General features: G+C 36.4%; 1 long non-coding RNA gene across 1 annotated transcript; it reads right to left on the bottom strand.

Moving 5' to 3' along the window:
• Positions 1-11,464: 11,464 nt before the first annotated feature.
• On the bottom strand, positions 11,465-17,950 carry LOC125649874 (uncharacterized). Its single transcript, XR_008803438.1, has 3 exons — positions 17,819-17,950; positions 14,241-14,364; positions 11,465-12,226 (listed from the first exon to the last, which is right to left on the bottom strand). It is a non-coding gene; the product is annotated as an uncharacterized LOC125649874 (long non-coding RNA).
• Between the last annotated feature and the right edge of the window lie 453 nt (positions 17,951-18,403).

The following is an 18,403-nucleotide window of genomic DNA, read 5'->3' as shown; positions in this document are numbered from 1 at the left end:
TACCTGTTGTTATACCGTAAATCTATTAATAAGGTGTGTGATATCAGCAATACTGAAAGGGCACCTGGTAGTATCATTTAATGCATGTTAGACTGATGATGGACTTTACTGTATAAATGACAAATTTGTTCAGACATATTTTAACGTAATATCTGTCTCTTATTTTCATCAGGGAATCAGTTTAATGAAATGTGCTTATTGATCAAGAACTTGGAACAAACTGATTTTGAAAAAAAAATCTACTTTTTGTCAACATTAGGGTGATTCAGTAATGTTTGTCTGATATTATATTGTAACTATCTCGTAGTGTTCATCACTTTATTCTGATAAATGAATTACACTAACATCCTTAATGAGACTCGCACTTAATATATTCTTTTGGTATACATTGAAGGGGAAACTACTAGCGTTTGTTGTTAGCTACAGTGAGGTACTTCACCTGTGAAGAAAGTTTACGTTCAAAACAATGTGTAAAAATACCCTTATTATGTATTTCGGGTAGATTGTTATATTTCTTATCACATTTACGAAGTTGAAAAATATATATATACTATTCATTAAACATCTATTAAGTGTGTGTTATCACTCCTTTTGACTTGACGTTATCGCACATTTGATTCGCGATATTACGCTCTTTAAATCCTCGATATTACACCCTTCTCTTGCGTTATTACGCCTCTTAAAACTCGCGTTTATTACGCCTTTATTTTGCATTATACGCCTTTTAAATCTGCGTTCCTACACCTTTCATTTGCGTTGCTACGCAAGTTTTAAAAGTACATAAGAGTCAAACAAGTCGAATTATGGGCATGGTACATGAGTATCTTAAAACATTCACTTGAGTGTAATATACCTATACTGCGGATAACTCCGTTTACCTAATCAGGATATGGGGCTCACGACGGGTATGACCGGTCAACAGGGGTTGCTTACTCCTCCTAGTTACCTGATCCCACCTCTGATGTGTCCAGGGGTCCGTGTTTGCCCAACTATGTATTTTGTATTGCTTGTAGGAGTTATGAGATTGATCACTGTTCGTTATCTTCACCTTGCATGATAAAAAAAATACCATGTTCTTTATTTAGTGTGTGATCCCAGGACTGAAACCAAATGCACATTTTCTATGAAAATTACTGAATGTGTGTTACTTTCAAAATTCAACGGGAACCATTACAGATGTTCCCCCAAATGGTACCCCCTTTTCTAAGTGGTGGGTGGCATACAAACTTTTCCACCAGAATTCTTTTGCACACAAACTAAACTCTTCCATTCAGGCATTGTGAGACAGGGAATTTCCGCGAACTACTTTTTGTAAAGACACATAATGTATCTTCCCTCTTCAAAGGCACGAAATTCTGCGACTTCTTTCAACTTTCATTTATAGTTCATTCTCAATTTCTCTTTTGTATGCGCACGTGTTCTCTGTATCCATGTTTTACTTGAAGTCACATATTCATAATAACATTTAGTTCGATGATTTATTGTACTTTTATTTCCTTTATTCTATACACTCCAATTTCATACCTTGCAAATTCAATTCACTTATGAAACTCGCGTTGTAATCGCGGACGTGCATTTGTGTTATGCGGAATCTGGTAGTGTAGTTGTGTGCGGACTAGCGGAGGACTATAGGTAAAATGGAGTGTCACATTGAATTGTTCAATAGTCACGCATATCATATACTAATAACTCTTTATTTCCTTTATTTGTTATAGAGGAAATACCTTTCATGGAGAAACCATTTAACGTCTAGAGATTTTACTACTGGTACATGTATCTCGAAGGTTATGAACATAATCATCAGGATTTTTCAAAATACTGTAAATATTATGTGATCCAATCACTCCGCTCCTTCACAGATGTTTAAACAAATTCCTACAGTTGTGAAGTACAGCTAGGGCATTGTTGAATTTTTGTATGATTTAATGTCTGTTGGCCTATCCAACTATTTTCAGAAACATTTAGTCCCGAGAAAACATTTATTTCATGTTGAACCCGCGTGAAACCTCCTCTGAAGACGATTATTAGGCATATATAAGTACATTTTTCTACAACAAAAAACACAATTAATATATTTTCATTACATATTTTCAATTAACGAATATATTTAAACGTTGATTTAAAAACAATTAAACCAGTGTAATAATTTGTAATACACAGTGTGGATTATTTTGACAACCTTTTAATATTATTTAGTTTGGGAAGTCAGATATGCTAAACAGAGAAAACATCCAAACTATTTTTTCTCTTCAATCCATTTTTTAATGTTCAAGTGAAAAAGTTAACATTTTAAGCTGGGAGGGAATATTTTTCACAAGACTTTTATTCATTTCGTCTTGTCGTAATTACAGTCATTAAGTTCGTACATCTCAAGTTAATTATTGATTATCACAGATGGAAATTATAACGTTTCTGAAGTATTTCTTCACTGTAGTCTTGAAACAATGAAGGTTCTAGTACTAAGTAGACTTTGACCAATCGTAGTAGGTATATGTAGGAGTGAAGTCCAGCTGCCCTTGTGTGTGTTCACCATCTTCCTCGCCTGCAATATTTGTAGAACCCAAAATGGACTCGTTGTAGGAAGGGGCAGCTATAATAATCAGTAAATAATATTGATGAGATCCTGGCTTTCATCACATTTTTGCATCTCATGTACACTGAAATCTACCAATGAAATCTACGTTTTCTGAGTGTAGATGGAGTTGATAATAATTTATATATACACGTATATCATTATTGAACACTTTCCACCTGTCGAATATCCGGGGAATTTCTAGATTTGTCCTCAGTGAAGGTGACATTTCCTTTATAATCATGAATTCTGATGTCGAAAGCACACATATACTTGTAATGTATCAACCCAGCGTGCTATAACAAACTAAAAAAAACTATTCATGAATCGTTTATTCCTAACGTTGTTCGTCTACAGAATTCAATTGGAAGGACTTGTTATAGGCCTCTAGTAGTTGGACCATTAAACGTTATTTTTCTATGAAAAAGACCATGATTGATTAATTGAATATTGTTTAACATCCCTCTCGAGAATCTTTCATTCATATGAGACGTCAGCATTGTCGGTAAAGGGCTGCAAAATTTAGGCCTATTTCTCGCCGCTTACGGCATTTGAGCAGGGACGTCTCTTAATCGTGCCACACCTGTTCTGGCACGGGACCTCGGTTTTTGTGATCGCCTCTTACGACGACATATTGAGGACCAATGTCCGAGAACCGTCGAATAACGCAATATGGCCTAGTCCATCCATATCCTAATTTCTATCGAGCTTTGGAAGGATACCATCTCCACACCATATCTCCTGCATCAAACACTCGAGGCTTTAAATTGATATCGTGATATCGTTTCTGTTTTCTAAAACTGGACATTAAATTTTCATGCACTGTAGGAAATGACATTTCCATCACATTTTTTACCCATTCGACATAGGCATGGAGACATTCAGTGTTTGTTAGATCTGTAGGTGGCTTTCCAGCAAGGACGATAATTGGTAGAAATATTTCTCTCCCTAACATGATAAGATTTGGAGTACTGTTAGTGCTTTCATGTATTGTGGCTCTGTATGCCATCATCAGGTAAGGCAGATGATCATCCCAATTAGTTCTGTTTTCGTCTACAAAAATAGCTAACATCTATAGTAAAGTTCTATTAAACCTCTCGATCATACCGTCAGATTGGGGGTGGTATGGCGTGGTGCGCGATTTGGTTATTCCTAAGAGTGTGCAAATTGCAGAAAATAAATCTGATTCAAATTCCCTTCCTTGATCTGTATGGATGCGATAGGGTGTTCCAAATCCACAGATAAATTCTGTAACCAGCTTGTCTGCCACAGTCTGAGCAGTATGATCGGCCAAAGCGAAGGCTTCTTTCCATTTGGAAAAAATAATCTCCAATAACCATGATATACTGGTTGTCATTTTTGGTCATTGGTAATGGACCTACGATGTCAATGGCAATACATTCCATGGGACCATACACCGTATAATGTTGCATGGGCGATTTTCCCTTTCCTGGTCCTGGCTTTTTCAATGCACAGGGCTTGCATGACTGGCACCAACGATTAACGGCATCGGACATAACAGGCCAATAAAATCGACTTCTGACAGACTGTAAAATCTTTTCGCGTCCTAAGTGTCCTGAGGTACGGTTATTATGCAATTGTTGCATAATTTCTCTCCGCATGGATCTCGGTGCCACTAACTGGAATATGGTTTGTTTATTCTCTGTTTCCCATACTCTGTATAAAACATTGTCCCTTACCTTCAGTCGCTTCCACTGTCGGAGTAAGGTGTTTACAACTTGATTGGGGTCGTTCATCTTTGGGAGTTCTTTCTCCTCTTTAACAAGGCATTTTGTTTTTCTAATAGCTGGATCATTTTCCTGCTGATCTTCAAGGAATTTTAAACTCCACTGTTCAAACCAGTTGGACTCTGGTCTTATTACATTATGAGCTGGGCAATGCCTGCAGGTATCATGGCTGGTCACTTCATTGATAAGAGCATTCCCCAACAGTTGAACACTGTTTTCTCTTTTGCATCTTTGACGAGGTTTTCTAGATAATGCATCTGCGTTGCAATGCTCTATGGTGAAGTCATAAGTTTCTAACAGAGATATCCATCGCGCTAGTAAACCTTCTGGCCCCTTAAAATTCTTAAGCCATATTAGGGACGCATGGTCTGTTCTGAGAAGAAAAGGTCGGCCATATAGATAATGCCTAAATTGTTTTACAAATGTAACCACGGCCAGAAGCTCGCGGTATGTTGTGCAATATCCCATCTGGGATCTAAAGAGGGTCTTGCTGCCATAGGCAATGACAACTTCGTTGCCGTTTTAAAGTTGTGGTAATACAGCACCGACTCCAAAAGCACCGGCGTCTGTATGCAGTATAAATGTGTCATCTGTTTTAGGATAAGACAGTATAGGTGCTGTCGTTAGGAGATGTATTAAAATGTTAAAAGCTTTCTCACAATCTTCAGACCACTCAAACTTCTTATTTTTTGTGTTAATCGCGTCAATGGATAGGCCACATTTGAAAAGTCTTGTATAAATCTGCGGTAGTAAGAGGCTATTCCAATAAAGCTTCTGACGTCTGTAACTGACATTGGTGTACTCCAGTTTTTGATGGCGGTAATTTTCTCTGGGTTGCATCTAATGCCATCATGAGATACTATGTGGTCTAGGAAAGTCACGCTTTCCTGAAACAATGTACATTTTTTTAGTTTTAGATTTAAGTTTGCAGATCTTAGTCTGTCTAATATCAGTGTGAAATTCTCAAGAGTTTCCTAAAATGTTGAACCAAATGTAATAATATCGTCCAGATAAACTAGACATTTTCCCCATTGTAGTCCTGAGAGTATGGCTTCCATAAGGCGCTCAAATGTAGCCGGGCTATTAGAAAGGCCAAAGGGTAAAACTTTAAATTGAAATAACCCCTTGTGTGTTGCAAGCGCAGTATTTTCCTTGTCAGATTCGTTCATTGCAACTTGCCAATAGCCGCTAGCTAGATCAAGAGTACAGAAGCATTGAGCTCCAGACAGAGTGTCTAAAGATTCGTCCACCCGTGGTAATGGGTATGCGTCCTTCATCGTTACTGTGTTTAGTTTGCGGAAGTCGACACAGAATCGCGTCGTTCCGTTCTTCTTTTTAACAAGAACTATCGGCGCTGCCCACGGAAAACAGCTGGGTTCAATGATGTCGGTCTTAAGCATTTGATCAATTTATTTTTCCGCTATCTTGTTCTGATGCATAGGGAGGCGTCTTGGTGGTAATTTGATTGGTTTTGCATAACCAGTATTTATGTTATGTTTTACAAGGTCTGTGCGTCCCAACGCACCTGTCGGCTCAATAAATACATCAGAAAAGCGCATCAGCGTGTTTTTCAATAGTTCGCGTTGCTTGTCTGTAAGATGTGGAGACGAATATTTAAGTAAAGGTTTCTTATGTTTGGGCAAATCTCGTATAGTCTCGGTGCGAGTATCATTGACAATACTAGAACCAGTCCAGTCATTGACTGAATCTATTGTTGTACCGAAGCAATTGAGGTATTCTTTTTAGAGTGACGGTGTCGTTAGTAGGATTTAAGACTGAGAATACAACCTCAGTTCCCTTTGTTTCTACAACTGATTTTGTTTCCCTATTTTCTCCCCATGCAGTGGCTCAATTATACTATCGTTGTCATACGGAAATTTGCCACATATCTTGCCTTTGATAAGCATTTCGCTTTTATCGGGTATGTTCACAGTTTCAGAGATACGAATTATAGCGCAAGTACATTGCAAATCATCTTCTCTTACCATGCAAGTTTCACCAAAATACGGCGAATGTAACATTCTACTACTGGTATTGATCAGGGCATCATATTTTGTCAGAAAGTCCAGTCCAAGTATTCCTGACAAACCACCGAGCTTTGCTACAACAATTGCTGTAATGAAATCCATGTCATTTATTGACAACTCAAGGTTTGTTTTACACAGTTATCAATTCTCCGTCCGCTGTTGTTAAAGTCATTTTCTAGTCATTTAACTGGAACTTCACAGGAAGTGACTCGTAAATGTCAATTGAGATTAAACTCGTAGAGGAACCGGTGTCAACTAGGAAACGAAAGTTTCTTGAACAAATTTTGACGTCAACAACTATTACAAATTACGTTTAACCTAACAGGGGCGTATTTGGTTGGCCTGTTTTTCTCATCTCTTTGAGTTTTCTTTGGGGCTTGGCTTATGGCCCTGCGCGCAGCCCGTTCGCTTTTAAATGACTAGAATCACTCTTAGTTCCATTGTCTTGTATACTTCTGGAATCTCTCTGTTGTTTCAGAGGACAGTTCCTACTTATGTGACCGTTTTGTTTACAACTGAAACAACACTTTATATCACGAGAAGTAGTTCAACGTGTAATTTTATTGTCGTCAACACTTCCGTGTTTGTTCTCCATGAATGTAGCTAGTGTTTTCTGAACAATTTGTTTGATAGATTTTTCTACATTATCCATATCAACATGATTACTAGAATAATTTGTTTTCAGTGTTACAGTTGAGCGAATGGAAGATTTTTCAGCGTCTCCCGGCTTTCTTATTGTGTCTTGTGTTCCCTCAAACGATTCGAACTCTAGTGTTATATCTAGAGCTAAAGATATAGCACGGTCTAGAATACTAGTATGAGAAAATTGAACATATCGTTTCAGTTTTTGCGATCCTAAGTCTGTTACATACTGTTCAACAGTTAAGCTCTCTCGCATCTCAGGCGGAAATGTAGGAAAGGCACGACTAGCTAGTAGTCTAAGCACATAACCATAATCTGCAGCTGATTCCCAAATCATCCTCTATCTGTTTCAAAAATCGCGGTCGGCAGGTGAAAATCGTTGCGAAAGCGCGTTCTTGAGCTCTGAATAGTTGCTTAGCTCGCGATGTGTGAGTTCATTTAAAACCCTTAGTGCTCGTCCTCTCGAGCCCATGGCTAATTGTGTAGATTTTTTCTGAATCGTTCCACGAGTTCCACATTGACACTTGTTCAAAATGATCTATTCTTGATTGAGACAAGTCTGAAGTTTTGTCATGAAAATTCCATTTCATTTCTGAATCCCTTTGGTCTAATTCTAGATCTTGTAAAACTGTCGTTTTATCGCTACTGTGTATTCTATGTTTGTTTTCAGCAAAAGCAATTTGCTTTCTTTGCTTCATTTCGCTAAAAGAGAGACTGGTATTGTTTTCTGTAGATTCCTTTCGCCGCGACTTTTGACTGGTACTGTAGGTCACGTGATCGGACGAATCGCTATATTTTGTTTGTTTACCGGAGAAAGACTTGTGTTTTGCTCGTTATCTGTATTATATTCTGGAAATATGTGATAATAACTATGATTATCAACTGATTTTTTGATCAGAAAGGTCTGATTTGAATCCTTGCTCAACCGATCAATTCGGAGAAGCGTGTCGTATGCTGAATCACAAACATGCAAGTTGCGAAGAGCGGATTTAGAAATATCGTTGTTTGTGACATCGGAAACGTGCGCTGTTTCCTTAAAATCCTGAATAAATTGCCATTTAGAAGTTTTTTCATCCAATCTACTCTGACTACGCATGAAAATCAGGTATGAATTTTTTTTTAAAAGCCAGAATCCCATCCCACAAGGACATTGTTTACATTTGAAACCGTCAACCAAGTGACGTATGAACACTCACTAAAACACTGAAAACTAACTCGGTTATCCTCAGGACGAGCCCCCATAAATTGTAACGGAAGTTTCAGTATTCCCCTGTATCTCCGTGTTCAAAAAGAATAACGAGAGTTTCGGTGTTTAGGAATAAATAATATATTCTTATTAAAATCACAGGTATTTACAAATTGATAAGCAAGATATGAAACAGTATCATAATATTTAAAGTCCGAGGGAGTGTAATATTTACCATTTAAGCCGTATACTATAATAGCATCTATATAATTGTAATATAGATGGCTTTATCTTGTGAGGAAATGTCTGTATTTTGGCTCGGGTTTGGCCTACCTGATCAGGTTCGGTATTACCCATCCCTTTTTACATGCTCTTCAAACAGAAAGGTAGCATACAATTTAAGCTCTTGAAAATTTCACAAGATAATCGCAATCCTGCTTTATTTCTTTTAAATATTGCTGAATGGAATATTTTTAAAACATATTTGTATTGTTTGTTTACATCGATGATTCACGTATTTAGTATTTAGTGGTCGATATTTGTCAGATTGAAATAGATTAAAAATTCGAATAAACGCGGCTCGTATACTTGCATTTTGTAAAAAAAAAATTTAGGGTAATATTTTAAAGGGACTGATTCACGATTTTCCCCAAAATTTTGTTTTTCACTTTTAATGATCAAAAACTATTCTGTCTAATGTGTTTAAAAGAGTTCACATAAAAAATTAAGGTTATACATTATCACAGAAACTCATTTTAGAGAGTTTATTAATTGTTTTGTAAACAAAGATTTGGGTATGCTATTGTTTACGAAATTTTCAAAAGAAATGGAAATTGATCCAAGTTTATTATATTTTTCACATTTCAAGCATTCTTTGTGTAAAATGTGTCACCTAAAAGTTAAAATTTGTGACTATGTAAAATTAAGATGTTTTATATTACAAAATTAATATTTCACTGGTTTGTTTGTATACATTAAAAGATTCGAGTCTTTATTTACATCAGATATTGCTTTTATTCTTGCATTCAGAAGGTCAACATTTTTGCTGTCAATATAAAATTAGTTATATTTTTAATGTTTTCCATCAAAAATGAAAAATATTTTTATCAAAAATCGTGGACCAGTCCCTTTAAAGAATAATTTTTGCTATTGTTGTTTTGTTTGGTTATCACAATGCCACGAGTGAAATCTAAGAAAGCCAAGGACGCATTGCGAGCAACAGGTGGAATAGCTTCAGCAGGGCGAGCAACAAATCGGAGGTTAAAGAGGTCGGAAGAGTTTGACGCAGACCTAGAACTCGGGAATATCGAGAAGGATGGTGTCCAACCCCCAACATCTACGGCTGCATATATTCAACCTTCAACCACCACACCTGCATGTAGCTCTGACATTGGGAATACCAATAGTGATTTGCAAGGTACACTTCAAATGCTACCAAGTATAACACAACAGTTGGCAGTAAATGTGTCACAAAATATTAAATCAAAAATTATAAGTTCAGCTTATGTAGACCTTGCATTCCTACTGCACAATGCTAATGCAGTTCCCTCAGAAAAATCTATCTACATAAATGGAAAGGGGGAACTGGTCACAAGGGAAACTACAAAACCATCTGTCAAAATTAATAGCATTGAAAAATGGACAGATGCTTTTATTATATATAGCAGCATCAACTCTGCAGTTCACCTTGATTCTGTGCAGGGATTATTCAAATATATGCATGATGTTAGGTTGGGAGCATCCAGAGTTGGGGGTCTAGGTTTCAAAAACTATGACGAGCAATTCCATCTTCGTCGTAGCCTTTATCTAACACTTCCATGGGGAAATGTAGATAATGAACATGTGCCAACAATTGCACTTCAAACCCCTTCCACAGTCCCCTCTATGTCAACATGCACATGTTTTGATTTCAATCATAGGGGGGTTTGTGTTCGTCCAATATGTTCCTACAATCATGTTTGCATCAAATGTCGAGGTAACCATCCAGTATCGCAGTGCCCTTGGGCATTTTCATACCCTCAAGCTCAAAATCAGTCGGGGCATTATGGGTATAATAATGCGCAGGTAAATGCTAAACACCCCCCCCCCCCATCTTTTTCACCAATTCGTTTTCGTCCCCGAGCACCCCAGGCATCAAACCTCCCAAGGCATTACTTGCCCAACACTAAATATCATTACTCATATTCCAACAAACCTGTGGGATTTGGGGGAAAACACCAATTAAAGTTGACAGGTTAATTTGCAGTCTTGAAGCATACCCAAATAAAACTGCAGCACTTGAATTAAAACAGGGATTTACTGAGGGATTTAGATTACATTACAATGGAACAAAAATTTATTCCATGTCAAAATATTTGACATCAGCCACTGACCATCGTGAGGAATTGTTAGATAAAGTTTGGAAAGAGGTAGAGTTGGGTAGAATTATGGGCCCTTTTCTTGATATTCCTTTAGCTAATCTCCATATTTCACCCGTAGGAGTAATACCAAATCTGATGGGTTGGCGTATGATTATGCACCTTTCATATCCAAAATTCAAAAGTATAAATCACTTTAAAGACCCAGATATATGTTCTGTCCATTACTCATCTTTTGACAATGTGGTTGAAATGACAGGTAATCTCGGAAAAGGGGCCTTGCTTGGTAAAGTAGATATCAAAAGTGCTTTCAGATTAATTCCTGTGAACCCAAGTGACTTTGATTTATTAGGGTTTTCAATTGATTCTTTATTTTACATAGATAAGTGTTTACCTATGGGGTGCTCGATAAGTTGCAAGATTTGGGAGAGTTTTGCTACATTTCTGCATTGGTTAACAAGAATCTGGTCAGGGTTAGATGCTGGAAGGTTAGGATCAAACAATTGTCAAAAACTCATGTCAGAGTTTATAAATTTGTGTACTGAGCTTGGTATTCCATTAGCAGAGGAGGAAACCATTGGTCCTGTTTCTGTACTTACTTTTCTTGGATTAGAAATTGATACAATTAATATGCTCATAAAAATCTCTCTGGCAAAAGTTTCCCAGTTTACTTTCGGAAGGTCGGTGGTCTCTTCCCAGGTACATTGTGTCTGGGTTCTCTCTTCCACCAATAAAAACTGGGCGCCACCAGATAACTGAAAAATTGTTGAGTGTTGCGGAAAACAGCAAAACCAACCTCGACGTCCTGTATACAAACACCTGTGTTATTTCCACCACTTGTCAGTACATTGTTTCACAGCACGAGCAGCACGAGTTCACCAAATAAGAGAAGGGTCATTTGACTTTGAAAATGAACAAACGACTATAAATGACAAGTAAAAGCATCGGTTTATTTGTACGATTATTTTAAAAGATTGACATTTATATTAGTGCACCACATATCTTTTAGTGTATGATTATTATTGTAATTAAGAATATTAGATGATTTAGATCCGCTGTTTACCACAGGGGCTCGGTTGTCAGATATTGAAGTTTTGTATTATTTGTTCCCGAATAATAAATTGAAGTTTTGCATGATTTGTGTCCGAATAATAAATTATATAAATAAAATCCACCACCAAAATCCGCTTTTTTCGAGGTTTTAAACAAGGTGTATCATGTGTACATTCAACAAAAGTAAAGGGACGACACTCGCCATCTTGGATTTCTGGGGGGCCCTCGATTCACGGCTTGTTTTTAACAATTTCTACTCTCCGCCTACCGGTTTCTGGCGATATCTACGTTGGAAAAAGATCCAACGACTTCTCCCTATCGTCTGTTTATGTCTACATGCCGTATTAAAGATCCAGTGACCCGAAATGTCCTCGATACCTACCCCTACTTATCGAAAGCAACGGAAGTTTGCATCGAGTGACACGACGCAAATGCATCATGCACTCCCTCAGATATATGCAGAGATGACGAGCAGAGGTCCAGTCTCTCAAGGTGTCAAGCAAAGGCAGATCATGCTGATGCAAAATAGATGTTGCCACACATGTAAAATCTTCCTCAATATCTTGGAAATTGTTTAAATACAAGTCTCTGTAAATTAGGCACTGTATTTTATTGAACTGCATAGAAGTATTGTGAAGCACCTAAAATAGAAAAAAAATCTATTATAATTGCACAATGAATCTCTAGACATATTCAACATACCCAGTATATAAATTGAGCAAGAGGCCCACAGGCCTAAATTTATCGGTAACCTGAGTACTAGTGAAAAATTATCACTACTCCCAAGGGCTATGGAATCTAGAAATAATTTCCTGTTCTGAAATCTAATCTAAATTTTAACATTCAGCAAAAGTATAAAACAAGATGTGTTCTTACAACTTCAATGCCCTCTTAAGTACATACACTGATGAAAGGCTTCACATAGTACAAGAGATGTTTGTAAAACACATATACCCCCAGGGTGAAAAATTTAAAAGAGTTATACACACACATCATTTAATTGATAGTAGTATCATCAATTCAAAATGTTGAGCAGACAATATATTCCTATGTCAAGAGTGGATTGACCATGTGACCTCAAAATCAATAGGAGTCATCTTCTTCTGAAGATATACCAGTAAACCAAGTTTAATGTCAGTCAAGCAAAGGGTTCTCTAGACATTGAGTGGTCAGTGTATTCCTATGTCCAGTTTGACCTTTGACCATGTGACCTCAAAATCAATAGGCGTCATCTACTCCTTAGGATGTACCAGTGTACCAAGTTTGATGTCTGTCAAGCAAAGGGTTCTCAAGATATTGAGCGGACAGTCTATTCCTATGTCCAGAGTAGATTGACCTTTGACCTGAAAAAATATATGGGTCCTCTTTTACTCATTACCAACCCACATATGAAATATCATTATGATCAAGTGAATGGTTCTCAAGATATTGAGCAGACAACATGTGGTCTACTGACCGACCAACAGGTGCAAAGCAAAATACCCCTCTTCTTTGAAGGTGGGCATAATAGGTATATTAACATTAAACGATATGACTAATTTGGACCCATCCTAGAGTCAAAACCCTGGTTTGTGAAATTCACCATTTTTTGTACATCTTTTTCTGCTATTCCTTGGTATGCATTTAAATTATATACAGTATCAGCAAACTTGTACAAAAACACTATATTCTAAGTTTGGTCCCACCCCGGGGTCAGAACCCCTACCCCGGGGATCATGAAATTTACAATTTATGTCCCCCTTGTTCAAAAGATGCTTCATACTAAATTTGAAAAGAATTGGACTGGTAGTTATCAAGAAGAAGATAAAAATGTTCAATTGTTAACGCATGACAGCGGACGACAACCAATTTAGTATCAGGGGTCCGTGTTTGCCCAACTTTCTAATTTGTATTACTTGTATGAGTTATGAGATTGATCACTGTTCGTTCATCACCTTTCATTGTAATCCCAACCTAAGGGTCATGACATAACCTAACTTCAATTCACATACTGTATACCAACTTCTATTCATGACGATTAGTTGACAATTTAGCAATTTACAACTGGTTCTCGGTGAACAATATTCGCGACCAAGATAATCTTAAACAAATACAAAATACATTAATGATGAGGATCTCGCAAACTTCACGAAAATTTCTCACATGCGAATAAAAGTTGGTTTACAGTATCATGGGTATGTCTCAATATCAATATGACAAACATGACCTTGCTATTCTGGAAAATAATCTTTTTAAAAGATATTCCTTTCTGAATGCCTAACCCTACTTCATGGGCCACAATTTGACCAAACTTGAATCTACACTATGTCTTTCATGAACATTTCAACTTGTTTAGCCAGTGGTTCTCAAGATAAAGATTTTTAAATGACCCCACCTATTTTTGCCTTTTCTTGATTATCTCCCCTTTGAAGGATGTGTGACCCTCCATTTAAACATCCCAATTATCCAACTTTGAAGGATTATTTGTGCCAAGTTTAATTGAATTTGGCCAGGTGGTTCTAGAGAAGATAAAAATGTAGTTTACAAACAGACAGATAACAGACAAGAGGAGGTCAGAAAAGCTCACTTGATCTACTAATAATAAATATATCATGTCACTGTGTGCGTAAAATTTCACATAGATATATACATGTAGTACTATTTTATTTGTGTTACCTTGATTTGCTCCAGCTTTTCCCCAAGTCACTGAATTGCCATTTCCTTCTAAACAGGATTAAACGAAATGCTGCAACGATTCCATTCTCTGTTCCAGGATCCACACAGATCTTTTGAGGACACCCTTAAAAAATATATGACAAAATCTCAAACTTTAAACTTCCATACTTGGAATTTCAACATTAGAGCAGATTCTGTCTCATTTTAATTCTTGTGTAAAGGGACTGTTTAGGGTAATTCCATACATTTTATATCCAGGTCCAAAAGGAAAACAAGTTCTCAGTGTTTAGAAATAATTATATTCTGTTGTAGTTGAACATATATGTTATAGATATAAAACATTATCTTATGAAATCCAAGGGCAGTGGTGGATTTAAGGGGGATCCAAGGGCAGTGGTGGAATTAAGGGGGGGGGGGGCAGCCGGTAACCCCCCCCCCCAATAATTTTTCAAATTTAAGGTATATCGTGGTATCTTGTTTAGAAAAGTATACTAAACGATAAAACCGATACTAATTTCACCTTATTAAAAATAGAAAATAGTACAAATGACTTAAATAGGAGATGCATTTCAAGCCCTATAAACTCTGTAAACTCACAAGGGCTTTGCCTTGGACTCCCTGGGGGCCTCAAGGCAGCCCCCAGACCGCCTGCCTAATAAAGTGGCGACAGTCATATTCAGTAAATATTGTTAATTGAAACTGAAGCAATTTTTTGCCATTGGTGTAACATGAGGTTAAAGATTATGATACTTTATCAAATTATCAGGAACTGAAGTTCTCTGATTGGTCCAGACTCTCTTTCCAAATGGGTGTACCTCAGAGTGAGTTCACCTCAAATGAAGTTCCAGGAGGTTAATTCGGGTTCCCCTCTTAACAAACTGTAGATTTGCTTACAATTTTATCAACCAATCAAATTGCACATTTTAACGGATGTGTCGTTGTGAAGATACACAATGGCAGACGCCAAGTATCAAAGAGACAAAACACCTTTATTACTTATTGATGGAGTATTTATTGTTATAATACTCTTTTCCACTTTTTAAAAACAGTTTTGATTCAGAAACTGTTTACATATACCCAGTAATTATGGGTTTTTTGGTGTGTTTTTTTTTTTACATAACACATCTTATTTTGTGTTTATATTTGCTGGAGGCAGGAACTATATGAACTATATAGTTTATAGTGTCAAAAATGTTGTAAAATTCCTGATTATTCAATAAAACGTTTAATTCAGTCTACTCTGTCTTGGTCAACCAATACCTGACTAGTTCCATATAGTTACGAGTAGACCTCATTAAAAGTCAATAATTGTATAATGTGATCAAGCAACTACGAATAGGAGAGAGCAATATCAGTACATACAACAAATGAATTCTACAGTAGATCTACAAATGAATTTAATTTTCCTAAACATTTATCACCATAGAACATTACAGACCAAATGGGGGGTGGGGGGGTGGGGGTGGTAGTGGTATTATTTGGTGAACAAAAGTTATTTTCCTTCCATTTAACATGACTGCATTTCAATTCACTGCCAAGGGGGGATTTCCATGAACATTTTCATAGTAAAGTAACAGTTAAACTTTATGTTGAAAAAATAATAGGAGAGTCCCCTCCCCCAATACTATGTGCCTGGGACTGTACAATTTAATTACATCCTAAAATATCATTATTGTGTCTCCATAATATACTACATAGATCTACAGAGAGACAATTGTACCAAGATGATGTTTGGCACCCCCCCCCCTTCTTCGACCCCACCTAAAGCAACTGGATGACTGCGACAGTTTGCTTTATTTTATTTTGAGGACAACAGGCTACTACTACTAGCGACTAAGTTGTGCCACTTATAAACTTCTATCAGTGATAGGGTCATAATATACATGTAATGATGCATACATATTTACCTATCGGAGCATTTTCAAGCTACAAATAAATTATGGGGCTGAAATGGCTTGAACATTCTTTCAAGAGGAAGATGCTGGTGACATCAGTTGTAACAGGGAATTTAGAATGAATTCATTAAAACCCACTGATAATGTCTTGATGCTGAATACCTGTACCTGACCCTATGACCCTAGTCTGAGAATATGGCCAATGTTAAGCTGTTTAGAGCTCCTAACAGATGATGAGGTACCTGACTTTGCACATAATAACACATGTATGTTATTGTAGCCTTGCCTCTATCCATAAGTCAATAAGTTGAATAACAGTTAGGTCTGTCAGACAATAAAGTACTGTAATCATACGTGCCGCTTGCGTCACGTGCTAATCTTTCTCAATGGGGTGCTTCTTTTCGTCACGCTTCAAATAATATCTGCCTTCACGCTTCAAATAATATCTGCTTTCACGCTTCATATAATATCTGCCATTCTGAAGTCGGAGATTATTATTGTGAATCCGATTCAGACAAACGTTTCTTGTTTCAAGCGTCCAAATCTTTTCCACCAACAATAATAATCTTGTCTTTTTGGCTGGTCCAGAATTATTATTGTCAATACAGATTATATTCTTAAAGTAGTGTTCAAATAAAAAAGATAATTATTGTTGATGTTCAGTAATTATTATTGTGGTGGAAAGATTGTATTTCTAAAGATAATGTGTGACTTTTATTGCGGCAGTATTTATAATTATAATAATGTCATAAATGAAGAATAATTTTTCTTTTGGGGATGAAATTATAAATTGGGGTCTGAGAATCGGGACAGATTATTATTATCGCTGCGATATAATAATAATGTCAGCAAATAGGGGAAAATTTTTAATTTTGGAAGAGATTATAATTTCGTTATTTTATATAGGGAAAAATAATAATAATGTGGGGGTACCCTACGGCTTTCCATACATAAGATACCTAGATCGGCCATATTATCTGTAAAATTGAAGTTTTCCGCCACCAACGCATTATAACCGTAATATTTAGTAGCAATCCGGAATATTTCTTTCAACACACATATTATCAATATTTGTAAAAAGGCAGTAAGGCAATTAAATGTTCTTAAACGAATAGGCAAACATCTTAGCAAATTAGGTAAATTAACCATATGTAAGGTGAAGATAACGAACAGTAAATTAACTATATATCATTCATTTATTATGTCAAATTTTAGTTATTGCCCGTTGACATGTGTGGCACTTCTGCACTGAACATATGCATATTTATTTAGTCTATGTATATATCCATATTTTTATGTTTGTGTTGAAAACTTTTTTCAGTGCTGTGCATCTTAATATAGCTAGTCTCTGTATATATATATATATATATATATATATATATATATATATATGCATGGCTTGTGATGTCTGTATACATGTATGCGTCCTGTTTTATTTCAAATTTCTGTTTTTATGTCTATGCATGCAATTATATATCATTAGTGCTTTGTGTATTTTATGCTATATAGTCGGTTAAAGAGCTCTCAGCTCATGTTTATTGTTACCTGTATATAGTTCCGACTTTAGATAAAAATTACTTACTTACTTACTTACTTACTTACCAATACTCCTATTCAACATTTACTTTCATTTCTCTATATATTAAGGACCATATTTGGAGGTTTATGAATGAGGTTCTTTACCTTTTTGAAGTTTGTAAGTTCTGTGTTGCTTTATCCTCTCTTCTGATAATATATATCACATAAAATGGCATGTAGAAACACATTACCCTTAACTAGTCCGTATTTTTATTTCGAAATACACAGACTTTTAAATTCCACAACAATACTGGCCCTCTATGTGGAGTTATAGCTGAATTGTTAATTATGTATACCTTTAAACATATCGATCAACCTCATATACATGTATATATAAAGCGTTAACCTCCCTGTGACGTGTAAGTATGTGATTTAATTCAGTTAAGACTTAACGGGGACTGTTATGGATGTTCCCCATATTACAATCCTCCATCCACCAGAGCTCGTTTGTACACACTCTTGTCTACCATGCAGGCAACTACTTTTCATAAAGATGGCGATGAGGTCATCAGAGAGAATGGCATCAACTGAAAATAATACTGTTCCTATAACCAGTTGGTAGTAGGTACACAATCTTCTCTCTATAAAGGCACGAAGTGGAGCGACTTTTTACTACTTTAATTCATAATTGATTCTCAATACCTATTTCGCACGTGCTGTCTGAATCCATTTTTTTTCTTGAAGTGAAAG

This window comes from Ostrea edulis, chromosome 5 (assembly GCF_947568905.1).
Source record: "Ostrea edulis chromosome 5, xbOstEdul1.1, whole genome shotgun sequence".
NCBI classification, from domain to species: domain Eukaryota; kingdom Metazoa; phylum Mollusca; class Bivalvia; order Ostreida; family Ostreidae; genus Ostrea; species Ostrea edulis.
Note: the sequence above shows the minus strand (reverse complement) of the source record. Positions and strands in the feature narration are given on the sequence as shown.